Genomic DNA, 15,049 nt, shown 5'->3' on the forward strand with positions numbered 1-15,049 from the left:
TCTTTCCACACCAACTCCTCGTGACGATTCTTTTAAACGTCAGTTTGGTCATTCCTGTCTCCTTCAAAATCGGTCAAGCCACCTATTCATTGGTCTTTCTAAAGATCTTTTGCCTCTTGATTTATATTATCTTATGGCTTTCCTGACTGTTGTACCTGGCATTAGGTCTATATCTGTCTGTCTCTACACATACTGTTTTATTATGTCACTTACATTTTGCATATTCAGTTCAGCTCGGATGTCATCATTTCCCTTTCAATCCATCAACATATATATATATATATATATATATATATATATATATATATATATATATATATATGCCACTTGCCCGAGAAAAGCAAAGGTCCCGAGTTCGAGGTCGAGAACACTGTTTTAATCTGCCAGAAGTGTCATATCAGCGTACTCTTCGCTGAGAGTGAAAATTTGATTCTGGGAACATCCCCCAGGCTGTGGCTAAGCCATGTCTCCGCAGTATCCTTTCTTTCGGGAGTGTTAGTTCCGCTAGGCCTGCAGGAGAGCCTCTGTCAAGTTTAGAGGCTAGGAGACGAGGTACTGGCGGAAACGAAGCTGTGAGAACGGGCCGTGATTCGCGGTTGGGTAGCACAGTGGTAGAGCACTTGCCCGCAAAAAGCAAAGGTACCGAGTTCGAGTGTCGGTGGGGCACATACTTTTAATCTGCCAGGAAGTTTCGTTTCAGTGCACTCTCCGCTGCAGAGTGAAAATTGCATTCTGGAAAGTATATACAGCCAAAATTCTAAGAAACTTCATTTCACATGCTTCTACTCTCATTTCTCTTCTTAAGAGTCTAGTTTCCGCATCCATAGAACAACGCTGGTATAGCCACAGCCTTATAAAACTCTGGAAAAGTATCTCTGTAGACAGTCGTTCCCAGCGTTCTGTGTAAAATTCCACAGAAAACCGCGCGGAGTGGCGTGGCCGCGCAGTTAGAAGCGCCATGTCACGGATTGCGCCCCCCCCCCTCCCCCCCTCCCCAGCCGTAGGTATGAGTCCTCCATCGGGCATGGGTGCGCGTGTTGTTCTTAGCATGAGTTAGATTAAGTAGTGTGTAAGTCTAGGGACCTCAGCAGTTTAGTCCCTTACGAATTCACACACATGCCTCAGGAGTAGTTAAACCGGTCCAACTTATTTGGTATTTCATTGTATACCCTGCATGTAATGGCGCACCCTAAATATTTAAATGTATTACTTGCTGTATGATCTGCGTGTCAATTTAGATCTTAATTCGCATGCATTGGTGTTTTAAAAATTCCGTTAGTGTTGTCTTTGTGGTGGAGACGTTCAGATAGATTCCTCTAGGTATTTAACTTAAATTAAAGACAGCTTCTTTTTTGTAACGCATTTTCATTCTCACTAACAATTACTTGGTTCTCACCGGAAAGTTGAGTACCAAGATTGAAAAGAGTAGGTGAAAAGAGACACACCTGTGACTCCTGCTATTTTAATTTGTATTTTGTTATTGTATATAAACTCTTATAAGGTGTGACGGAATCCTTTTCCTAAAATTTCTCACAGATCATCAAGCGTCCATTTGTTATCAATAAAGGCAAGATAAGTTCATAAACTGAGTTGACAACGCATTTCTGTTAGGTGCGTCTTGGTGAAGATACAGTCCGGTCATGATCTGCATTTTCGAAAACCATTTAGGGCACCAGATAATACGGTCCCTGCGATTGGCAATAGCTATTTTGTTAAAATTCTAGCATATAATTTATAAAGAATTTGAAGGAACACTGAAAGATCTAAGCCGAAACAAGGTCCCGGGAGTAGACAACATTCCGTTAGAACTAGTGACAGCCTTCGGAGAGCCAGCAGTGACAAACCTCTTCCATCTGGCGAGCAAGATCTATGAGACAGGCGGAATACCCTAAGACTTCAAGAAGAATATAATAATCAGTTCCAAAGAAAGCAGATGCTGACAGGTGTGAGAAATACCGAACTGTCAGTTCAATAAGTCACGGCTGCAGAATTACTAACACGAATTCCATACCGACAAATAGAAAAACTTGGGGAAGACGACATCGGGGAAGATCGGTTTGGATTCCATTGAAATGTGGAAACATACGAGGCAATATTGACCCTACAACTTATTTAAAAAGAGAGGTTAAGGAAAGACAGACCTACATTTATAGTATTTGTAGACTTAGAGAATGCGTTTGACACTTTCACTGGAATACTCTTTCTTTCATTTTGAAGGTGGCAGGACTAAAATACGGGTAGCGAAATGCTATTTATAAGGGGAAGCAGTGGTTGGGAATGGAGTGAGACAGGGTTGTAGCCTACCCCATATGCTATCAATCTGTATATTGAGCAAGCAGTAAAGGAAACAAAAAATTTGCAATAGTAATTAAAATCTAGGGAGAAGACCTGCCGGCCGGAGTAGCCGTGCGGTTCTAGGCGATACAGTCTGGAGCCGAGCGACCGCTCCGCTCGCAGGTTCGAATCCTGCCTCGAGCATGGACGTGTGTGATGTCCTTAGGTTAGTTAGGTTTAATTAGTCCTATGTTCTAGGCAACTGATGACCTCAGAAGTTAAGTCGCATAGTGCTCAGAGCCATTTTTGGATAAGAAATGAAAACCTTGATGTTTGCCGATGACACTGAAATTCTGTCAGAGACAGCAAAGGACTATGGAAGAGCAACTGAACGGAATGGACAGTTTCTTCAAATGAGGATATAAGATGAGCATCAACAAAAGCAAAACAACGATAATGGAATGAAGTCGAATTAAATCAGGTGATGCTGAGGGAATTAGATTAGGAAATGAGACACTTAAAGCAGTAGATGAGCTTTGCTATTTCGGAAGCATAATAAATGATGTTGGTGGAAGTAGACAGGATATAATATGTAGACTGGTGATGGCAAGAAAAGCATTTATGAAGAAGAGAAATTTGTTAATATCGAGGATAGATTTCAGTGTCGGAAGTATTTTGTGAAAGCATTTGTATGGAGTATAGCCACGTATCGAGGTGAAACATGGACGATAGTTTAGACAAGAAAGGAACAGAATATGAAGTGCCGTGCTAGAGAAAACTGCTGAGGAGGTACTGAAGAGTATTGGGGAGAAGCGGAATTTGTTGCAGGACTTGACTAGAAGAAGGGGTCTGTTGGCAGGACACGTTCTGAGGCATCAAGGGATCACCAGTTTAGTAATGGTGGGAAGCGTGAGGGGTAAAAATCGCATAGGGAGACCGCGAGATGAATACATTAAGCAGGTACAGAAGGACGCAGGTTGCTGTAGTTACTCAGAGATGAGTGTTGCACACGCTAGAGTAGCATGGAGAGCTGCATCAAACCAGTCTTTGAACCGAAGAGCACAACAACAATTTATAACGTAAATTCAGAAGGCTAATACTTTGTATCTCTCACATTCATGTCTCTTTCCTTTCTTATAAATTGGGCATATTTAGGCTGTATTCCATTTCATGTATAGAACCGCTTTTCCCACATATATTCATAAAATCGGGCATTCTTATTTTGGGAATATATGGTGCATATTTTATCAGTTCTGTATTGATTCTGTCACATCCTGGAGGCTTCCTGTTCTTGCTAGGCTTCATTGCATCCTGTAGTTCCTCCAACGTTAAGTCTACGTTACTATCTGTTTCAGACAGAAACACCTGTATCTTACACATCCGTCCAGTATGCCTTATAGTAATATAACTAGTTAGATTCAGGTATTATGTCCTTATCTTCTTTGTTTAAATATTTCATTGCTTTGTAAGCTTTGCCTTGTCTTCCTCTTACATCATGTTCACTATCTTAATAGATTTTTATCAATTAAAGTTTTTAATTTGCCTGATCTTCCTTTTGACTAGAGCTGAGTTTATATCTGCTCCTTGGTACGCTTTCCAATCCAATATATAGTTGCAGAACATTTGTCTCACCGCAACATAATCCAGCTGATATCTTCCTATGTCTGCAGATATTTTCAAGTTCACCTACTCACTTGTGATTGTTGACTAGTGCATTCGCTGTTACTACTGTATGCTCCAGACTTTAATCAATCTCATTCCTTCTGCGCAACCAATATTCTCATGTAACATCGTTTTCAACTCCTTCCCAGTCATAACGTTATAGCCCCCTCGATTTGTAAATTATCATCTTCCTTTACATACTGAGTTACCCGCTCAGTGCCCCCATCTGTATCTCTTCATGGTCTGTGATGTCGGTATGCGTAGATGAATTACTGCACCATATTTTATATCATCCTCTTGATCTTTTTCCAAGTTTTTTCTTCTTTTTGGCCTCCTTCGTGGCCAACTGTGCTGCATACTCAGCTCTACCAATGCGAACCTTTATCCGTTCAAGTTCTCTGATACAGTTTGCTCCAGGATTAATTCCCATATGCTGTAGAACTTTCACCCTACCAATGTTGCTATCATCAAAAACAATAACAGCATCACTGCCCCCCCCCCTCCGCACTTTAGTTTCTTCATTCCAACGAAAGTATTTTTTTGGTAAGCGAGTCCATATAAGATTGCTGAACGACTGATTGAGATTTTGACTCTGACCATGTAGTCACTTCTTCAGTAATTCAGGATTTGACAGATCTCTGTAAATAGGTTTCATGTTATCCATGACTGCTGCTGGGATGGAATATTTATGGCTGCATGAACTGTTTGAGTACTGGGTTCAAATGGTTCAAATGGCTCTGAGCACTATGCGACTTAACTTCTGAAGTCATCAGTCGCCTATAACTTAGAACTAATTAAACCTTACTAACCTAAGGACATCACACATATCCATGCCCGAGGCAGGATTCGAACCTGCGACCGTAGCGGTCGTTCGGCTCGAGTCTGTAGCGCCTAGAACCGCACGGCCACTCCGGCCGGCTTGAGTACTGGGCATTGCGGTAATTGCAGCATGAATCAGGTCCAGATTGTACACTGGTTTTTCATCAGTTGACAGCCTGTGGAAGCAGGTAGCCCATACTGCCTGCTTGATTTTCAACAAATCCTCAGTATTACTTCTAATGGCGTCCCATAATATTGCTGCAGCTCATCAATCATTTTGTCTTTCAGCCTGCCTCTCATGGTTTTGTCATCAGAAAGTTTCTTGTCTCTCAAACTTTGTTTCAACTTCCTCAACCTGGTGCCCATCCTCTTCTGGACATGAACTTCATAACATAGCAATCCACAGTTTTCGACATAAAAAATAATCGATTTTATTAGATCTTGAAGTAGTGCATGTAAAAATTTTAACGTTTTCAACCGATGTAGATTATACTTAAGAAAATAAAATACTTCCCATGTGAATTTATAAGTGATTATATATATATATATATATATATATATATATATATATATATATATATATATATATATTCACATGGGAAGTATTATATATACAAAATCTGCAAATTTTATAATGAGATAAAAATCGGAAAAAAATATTTTCACGTTCTAACTCCCCTTAAGTAATCGCATCCATCACGACGTCCTGTTGTTCCAATTTCACGGTATTTTTTCGGGATAGGTTTCCTCAGTGATTTGTATTTTTTCACACACTTCGAAAAATGTTAAACTAACAGTTCGCGCGTAATAAAGCTATGTAGTAGACGTAATGCGGGACAAAACGAATAACACGTAACTAGTAAACATTGGCTGTGGTGCACACAAATAAATACCTTGTCATGGCCCATTATGATTTCCAATGTGGAACTGCCCGTCGACCACGGTTTTGGCACTTGCTTTGATCGTTTTAATAGTCATATACACGTGAATCGTACCTGAATTTCGTGTTAGCTTACTCTTGGTACAGAAACGCATAATCTTGTGAGACATCTACTGACGACGGTGCTATGGGTTGCGCTCCTGTTAGCTCTTTACTATCAGAGCAAATTACACACTTGTGAAGTCACGTCGAAGTCCGTTTAGACGTCATATTCCAAAGCAAGAAACGTGTTAAAGAGTAACCGTTATAATTCGACGTGTGTACATGATGAAAACTACTTGTGTACGTCAGAAAAATCTCTACATCGTTTTAATAATTTAGGGGATTCCGTTCATTCATACAGTTACCCATTCTCGATATATTTTTGATGGAATATCTTACCCGCCACAGGCACAATTAGTGGCGTATAACGCTGTTACTGTAGCCCAGTTGAAGGATTTGTGCGTAGCTTGTAATGGTAAGTGTGGATCAGAGATAAACATGTGAGCCAATAATTTGGTGGTTATTGCCGTTGTTTCTAACAAGGGAACGTCCCCATCGCACCCCCCTCAGATTTAGTTATAAGTTGGCGCAGTGGATAGGCCTTGAAAAACTGAACACAGATCAATCGAGAAAACAGGCAGAAGTTGTGTGGAACTATGAAAAAAATAAGCAAAATATACAAACTGAGTAGTCCATGCGTAAGATAGGCAACATTAAGGACATATGAGTTCACCAGCACCGTGGTCCCGTGGTTAGCGTGAGCAGCTGCGGAACCAGAGGTCCTTGGTAAAGCCTTCCCTCGAGTGAAAAGTTTAATTTTTTATTTTCAGACAATTATCAAAGTTCAGGCACTCACACATAATCAACTTCGCTCTCCAAAATTCCAGGACATGTTCAGATTTGCTTGACGGCCTACACACGGAAAAATTTGAAAACGTTAAAAACATATGTTTTGACAGAGCACAGGGAAAACTGTGCGACTGTGAAACTGTTGCGTTCATTTGTTGCAGTTTATGTGACAAACTCTTATGTTTTCATCACTTTTTAGGGAGTGATTATCACATCCACAAGAAAACCCAAATCGGGAATGGTAGAAGAATCTTTTTACCCATTCACCAAGTGTACAAGTTAGGTGGGTCGACAACATATTCCTGTCATGTGACGCACATGTCGTCACCAGTGTCGTATAGAATATATCAGACGTGTTTTCCTGTGGAGGAATCGGTTGACCTATGAGCTTGCGATCAAATGTTTTCGGTTCCCATTCGAGACGTCCTTTCGTCTACTAATCGCACGGTTTTACGGTGCGGTCGCAAAACACAAACTTATTACAGTGAACAGAGACGTCAATGAACGAACGGACAGATGATAACTTTGCAAAAATAAACTTTTTACTCGAGGGAAGACTTGAACCAAGTACCTCTGGTTCCGCAGCTCCTCACGCTAACCACGGGACCGCGGCACTGCTGAGCTCACGTCTCCTTGATGTTGCATATCTTACGCATGGACTACTCAGTTTGTATATTTTGCTTATCTTTTTCATAGTTCCACACAACTTCTTCCTGTTTTCTCCATTGATCTGTGTTCAGTTCTTCAAGGCCTATCTACTGTGCCAACTTATAACTAAATCTGAGAGGGGTGCGATGGGGAGGTTCCCTTGTAAGTGACACGCCCAAATGAAAGTCACAGTACGTGGTGACAGACATGTTGGCGTCAGGGAGAACTGTTGTTACTCCGCTAGAAAGGAACAGTAGCGCACAGTCTGTCAGTAATCTCAAGAGCGAGCAGCTCTTGTGGCGGAGGAAGAGTTCCCCTCCTCCCTCTCCCACCTTCCATCCTGCACGAAAACCTTACTTGCCATATAGTATATGAAACTGTTTCCCTTCAGGCAGTGCAGGGCAGTATGTGCTGGTTTACATAGATTCTGTTGGTGTTAGTTACTCCCCTTAATTATATTAATTGTAAATGTATGCTGATTCCCATCCACTGTACAATGTAAGGATGTAAGGAATGCAGGCACTTCACCCCTTTGGAATGCAAGGAAAGCAATTACGTGACCTCACAATTCAACATGTCAATAGCCATGGCTCCACATCTATCACAAGTTATTCCGCCTCTTAGCTAGCATATAATAAGTCGGGTACCCTCCCCTCCCCTCGCCGGCAAATCACAGAAAAGTATTAAAAATGAAACAGCCAGCCATAATCCAAGATGGTGGAATTTGTTCAGTTGTGCTTTCTACTCCATCCCCTTCCTATTTCCAGAAAATCCCAGTGAAGTATTACAACGATCTATACAAATGGTGTCAAATCATATTATTTCAGTGACAGTCAAAGGTAACTGCGTAGATATACCCACACACTGTTTAATGACAGCAGTGATGGTCAAGTGTATGGGCACTATACAGGATGACTGTCAAGGACGATTACGGCGTCTCTGAAAATGACTAAGTTACTGCAGCACGTCCTTCTGCTTTTACAAAATGCCACCATCATGAGTCAGCAAGTAAAAATGTGATAAGTGAGCATTAGTCAGCAAGTTTTCTATCTTGTTGTTGTTTACCACATTCCGAAAGGATATGATCCCCAATGTCTTACTGTAAGACATTGTACAATCTGCGCCGTTAAATTCAGAACGAAAGACGGGCAAGTTGAGCATGTAACGTCTACGCTCGGGCGTACGTTAACTCTTTAAAGCCTGTACTATGGTAAGTTGACGGGCTTCACGTTATAAGAAAGGATTTTAGTAAATATGTTGACCGCGTGTACCTGAATGGAGGCAAAATCAGACTTACACCCACTCAGTAACAACAATGATACGTCAAGCAAGTCTAAAGTGCAACTACACGTTAGGACGGACAAGAAACATACACAGCAGATGCTACCAACTGTTAATAATACGGTCGCCAGCCTAATTAGGCATTAAGTGAGTTTTTTCCTTGTACAAGTGGATGTACGTACAAGCATAACAACACGTAGTAATACTGCATTATATGGTAAATTTTAGAACCAGAAAAATCTACTGAACTAATATTTTCCCTTTCTGTACTAATTTGGACAAGCTATAAATACACAACATTACACTATAATGATTACTACAAACTGCGTTTTGTCTGTTGATCCGACTGAAATCGGGCATAGGTTACCCTAGAAATAGCACTTTTGAAACACACATACAATTACAATTTTAAGAAGGGTAAAACACTGATAAATTTAGGTTCTATATTGACTTTAACTTTGCTGGTCAAATCAGTTCAGTACACTTCAGAACTTAAATGAATAGAAAAGAAAAGGGGGGGGGACCCTGAAAATGTATTTGTCGCTATATTGAAATTCTTTCACTATTTAACTCATTAAGCACTCAAGGTTTCCAATATATGAATTACTACTCTTTTTGTCTTATTTCTTGCTTATTTAACTACCATTATTTTTGTCTCAAATTAATTATACTTCATTACTAAACCAATTTCAACATTATCTTCCAACTTTGTCAGACCTATGTTCTTTACTTGTATATTCATTAACAATAAAGTTCCTTAAACATCATTCTAGCATAGATAGGTCTGCAGGTAATTCTTATTAACATAAACTTTAAATCTTCATTTCGGGACACTCGGATTGCACAACATGTGGAAAGGACCCTGTCTAGGTTAGTGATGAGGATAATTAAATGATAGGACAATTCGGGTAAAAGTTAAGTTGTTATTGAACAGTCAGGAACAAAAGTAACACTGGTCCACACGAATACAGTACTAAATGTTTCAACCTGTTCGTGTCGATGCGGCGGTTGGCGGGCGGCGAGATGGCGAGGCGCACAGCACACATACAATCACAGCTATGGCTCTTGATGTATCGGCACTTTGCTTCTTCTTAGCGTCGCAATCATTTCCCATTTAGTGCCTATGGAATATAGCCATGCTGTATAGTCGTCGGAAACAGCACATCCGAGGCTCAATGAAATCACGTTTTCCAGGAGAGCCTCCTCGATCCAGAGCGTGTTTCTCAGACCGATGCCCAACTCCGACTACTACTGCTGAGCCCGTTATGCCGTGCCGCGCCCGTGTGCATTTTCCCGCGCTCGCCTGCCTCCACCTTTTTCCGCTCCCCTACAGACAGGGTATTCACCAAAGGTTTTACATTCCACATATCCTAATACATTGCCTACGTATGGACCAGGCGCACAATTACAATTTTAAACATGTTACAATTGATTCAACATGGAATATTCACATCGAAAGTTGCTTACAGTTTCTTTAACATAATGACACGAAAAGAAAAAGAAATGAAATCAAAACATTGCTTACACTAATTTATTGAAAATCAGAAGAAAAAATTATTATATGTACAGTTGTTGTTACACATGCCCCTGTTTCCAGTAAATTTTACTAAGTACAAATTTGATGGGAACACTAAATTTTACATTTATACAGTGGTTCTGAATCTTTATGTGAATTTCCCATCCCAAAAAAAAAAATTATACCACAAGCTTCCTTTCACTCACATTATATAGGTCTACACTTTTTAACATATCAAGAACATTTACTTATTATTTACTTAAGTGCCTTTGGCACAGTCCACTCTCCTATCACAACATTATTTAAATAGCAAATTACTCATTTTTACTAAATTTCTCAAAGAAATAATTTCAAAATCTGGAACACAACCACTTAACTACAAAAGCAAACACAAATATCTATATACACTATAAGACAATTTGTTGCTGCTTGCATTGAATGGCAGTCCATTTCCTTATTTACTAAAAAAAAGCACACAATAATATTTAGAAAGTTACTACACACATTTGCCGCCTATTATTCAGATTTGGGCAGTTCTTTTCACCTCATATTGTCACATCTCCTGAATCACACTTACAATTCTCCTTTGACTATTTATCTGCCCTCTTTGGTGTTTGGCAGTCCTTTATATTATGGCTCATACACTGCCCATTTTCATTTTTGACAGTCCCGTCTTTTATCTGGCTTATAGCATTTATCCTTTCTTTTCAGCCCTTTTTCTCCATACCTCTTTACATTTATAGTACAATTGGTAATCTGAAACTCACATAATTACATTAGTACACTGATATTGGTCTACCTAAGTTACAAAGGTTTGTTACATTTGGCATAAATTAGCTTCAGTATAATATACAGCATATTTACTGTAAATTGTTTTCTGATTGTACTTAGTTCACTTACTTCTAGGAACATACAGTTTCAGGTCCACAATATTTCTTACACCTAGAGGTCTTTTGGATTTTGAGTAGATCAGGTAGTAAGCATTATCGTGTGGAATGTTCTGTATTATATACGGTCCATTATAAATATATTTAATTTTGGAAATTTCATGGTTCAGTTCACTAGATTTTTCGTGGGTTTTTAATAGAACATAATCTCCAATTTTAAATTTTGAAACTTTCAGATTTTTATCATGTCTTTTAGATCTCGATTCAGCTTTTTGCTTTGCCCTATTTCTGACTAATTGTTTCTTTTGACTCAACCCCAAGATTGTACAAGGCGGAAACTCTAGTTTTTCCTCAATTAAACTTTTACTTCTGCTGCCTAACAAAATTTCTTCCGGTGGGAACCCAGTAGATTCATGATGTAAGGTGTTCATGACAGTCTCAAAGTCCGATATAAACTTGCCCCAGGCCCTATGGTTATGACTGCAGTACGTTCTACACAATCTTCCGATTTCTCGCATGTACCTTTCAACCGGGTTGCTAGCAGGATGATAAGCTGATATATATTTAACCTCCACACCATTTTGCTCCATTGCTTCTTTCCAAATTTTGGATGTGAACTGGGGTCCATTGTCAGATAGTACTGCCTTGGGTTTCCCGATGGTTCTGAAGTATTCGACCATACTATTAAATACAGCTTTTGCTGTTGCTCTTTTCAAGGGGTATAATTTCACAAACTTTGAGAATACTTCCAAAATTACTAAAATATATGCACAATTTCCCGAAGTCTTTGGGAGGGGATCATATAAATCTACCGATAATAATTCTAGGGTGTCTTCAGGTAATGTACTTTGCATTGGACCTCTATTAGTTCTGTTCGGTACTTTGGCCCTTTGACAGACATCACACGACTTAATTCGTTCCTTTCCCCTCTTACTGATACTACCAGCAATCACTACTACATTATTCAGTTTATCCAAACATTTCTGTGGACCACTATGCCCCAATGCTAAATGAAAATAGGCTATGACTTCGGTATCGAACTGGTGTGGCCAACATACTCTCCATTCCTCAGCGGCTAATTCTTTCCTCCTATATAAAATGCTTTTAAAGATTTTGTAATACTTCTTAATTTGAGGGTACTGCACACTGTCAAACTTTACTTTCACAGACTTCCATGTCGGATCCTCATTTTGATGGTATCTCATATTTTTACATATTTGTTCAATTTTCCTTTTTCCTGAAACCTCTTTCATATACCTTATCTGAAAAGTACCCTCTTCACCATTTTCATTGGGCACTTCACTCATACCATTAGGCAATCGAGATAACGCATCTGCCACATAATTCTCAGTACCCTTAACATAGCAAATCTCGTAATCAATTGTTGCAGGTACAAAGGCCAACGAGTTAGCCTGCCATTAAGTAAACGACAATCCTTAAGAAAAGTTAAGGCTTTGTGGTTAGTATGTATGATGAGTTTATGGCCCCACAAATAATTTCTGAATTTCTTTAACCCCCATATAACGGCTAAAGCTTCCTTTTCTGATATAGTGTCGTTTCTCTCGTATTTTGTTAGAGTTCTACTTGCAAATACGATAGTCCTGTGTTCGATTTCCTTGCCATCACAGATTTCTTGGAAAACTTCTATACCAATTCCATAAGCACTGCTGTCAGTACTCATATGGAAAGGTTTTGACAGTATGGGGTGATGCAAAATTTTGTCATTCAAAAGTTCACTTTTTAAATTTTCAAAATCTCTCGCGCACCCTTCGGTCCACACAAAAGCACTATTTTTCTTAAGTAGATTATTCAAATGAGGACTATTAAAAACTCGCCCCTTGACGAATTTTCTATGGAACCCACATAAACCCGAAAAGGCTTTCAACTGTTTTCTATTTCTAGGAGCTGGACACTCTGCTATTGCACTTAACTTCTCCGGGTCCTTGCCAATACCGGTCGTAGTAATAATGTGCCCCAGAAACTTTATCTCCGATTTCACAAATTCACATTTCTTCCACTTAAGCGTCATGCCAACTGCTTATAGAGCAACGAAAACTTTATGCAATAATTCACAATGGTCTTGCCATTCTTCTGTAGCAATCAGTAAATCATCTACATAAATGGTTAGCTGGGAACTCAGTTCTCTCCCTAATACAAAGTCCAGTGCCCTAATAAATACTGCCGCCGAAGTGCTAAGCCCAAATGGTACTACTTTATACTGATAGCATTTCCCGGCAAATAGAAAAGCGGTGTATTTACGGGATTCTTTACTCAAAGGAATTTGCCAGTATCCGGCGGTCATGTCCAGACTGGTTAAATACTTCACATTATAAAATTTTTGAAGCATTTCGTCCAGATTTTCAGGTCTGTCTATTTCCTTTTTTACAATTTTGGTCAAAGTCCTGGCGTCAATAACTACTCTTACTCCCCCATCCCTTTTGTTCACGATGATAAGGGGACTATTATATTCGATACTACACCCCATTCTATCATTTAATCTATTTCCACTTGCACAGCCTGCCTCTTTGATATGGGTATTGAAAACGGTCTTACAAAGAAAGGTTTATGATCTATTGTCTCAATCTGGTATTCAAAGTTCTTAACTAGGCCAGGTTTGTCCGTAAATACGGTGCTGTTACTTTCTAAAATATCAAGCAATTCTGTTTTCTGTTCGGGAGATATTCCCTTCAAATTTTCCGCCATTTCTTTAAAATCATGCCCCTGCTTGTCACTCTCATTTATTAACCTCTGGACATGGTACACCTCATACTTGTTTGTCAAACCATCATTCCCTTGGTCAATCTCCAACAATAAAGAATCAATTTCTGAATCGAACACCTTCCCATTTTCCTCAAATTTTACTTCTAAATTCCTAGATGTACTATCAATTTTGATCACTTCCTGGTTACAATCAATAATAACCTTTTCTTTATCCAACCAATCTATTCCTAGAATCATTTCACAACCAAACAATCGTGTTCAAAGTTTTGTCCTTTTATACTAAATTCAACCAAAATCTGGTTCTTTACCGGCTTGCTAGTCTTGCCAGTAGCACCAACAATTTTTACACCCGTCACTGACATAATTACTATTTCAGGCTCATCACAAATGTGTTCGAAAAACGACTGGGAGATTGCGCTTATCTGTGATCCCGTATCAAGAAGTACCTGCAATTTCACATTATAAATTTCAACCGGTATTACAGTTTGTTTCACCGTCGAATGTTTTCATTGTTGTGATCTTCCCTAAGCAAATCCGGGTCGACGATAACATCGTCCCAAGATATGCTTTTAACATTCACCCCACCTATATTTGGCGGTTTCTTTGGTTCCGGGAGTTCAAAGTCATTGATTATTTGAACTCTTTGTAAAATAGACCCTGAGTCGTCAGGTGGCTTTTTCTTTCTTTTTTCGGTCTCAACATCTGGATTTTGTTTTGAAACTTCGTCATCATTAGGTACAATATCGCAATTAGCTGTATCCCCATTATTTTCACCAGTACCGAAATATTCGTCATCTGAACTATCGTCAGAATCCGACCATTCTGGATCGTTTTCAGGTTCTAACATAAAAGCTTTTCTGAGACAGGCACTAAGTTCTTCCTCTGCGTTTTCGTCAGGTTTAGATTTTAACTCAGTATCCTCTTTCGGCAAAACGGCCTCATTATCAGCTTTACTCACATCTACTGTTAATTCATATTTCGTGTAATCCTCGTGGACTTCAATTACTTTCAGGTAATTACCTGCTCCTTCCTCACGGTGCTTTTCGGTAGCAGCTCGTACTGTTGGCGGATCGTTAACAGAAGTTACTTCCTCGTCAATGCTTAGTATTTCATCCTCCAATTCCTTCCTATCTTTAATCATCGTCCTATCGGCAGCACGTGTACTCAGCGCGGTGCTGTTTACTCTCTCCTCTTCAACTTTGGGCCACGTCACCTTATCGACGTCCCTATTATCTCCTTTTTCACTAATCAACTTTCTTGCCTCATACTCCTTCTTAAAATCCTCCCACTCACATTGCTTTAGGCCCTTGTACAGATCGTCGATCTGCACACACCAATCAGTTACTTCTGCTAGAATATTCTCGCCATTTACTTTTTTGCTAACACTGCTAACCGCGCCTCTCTGTGTCTCCACCGTTTCATCTACTATTTCCTTCGCCACGGAATTACCACTCGTAATGTATGCACCAG

The sequence above is a fragment of the Schistocerca serialis genome, chromosome 5, assembly GCF_023864345.2.
Source record: "Schistocerca serialis cubense isolate TAMUIC-IGC-003099 chromosome 5, iqSchSeri2.2, whole genome shotgun sequence".
NCBI classification, from domain to species: Eukaryota; Metazoa; Arthropoda; class Insecta; order Orthoptera; family Acrididae; genus Schistocerca; species Schistocerca serialis.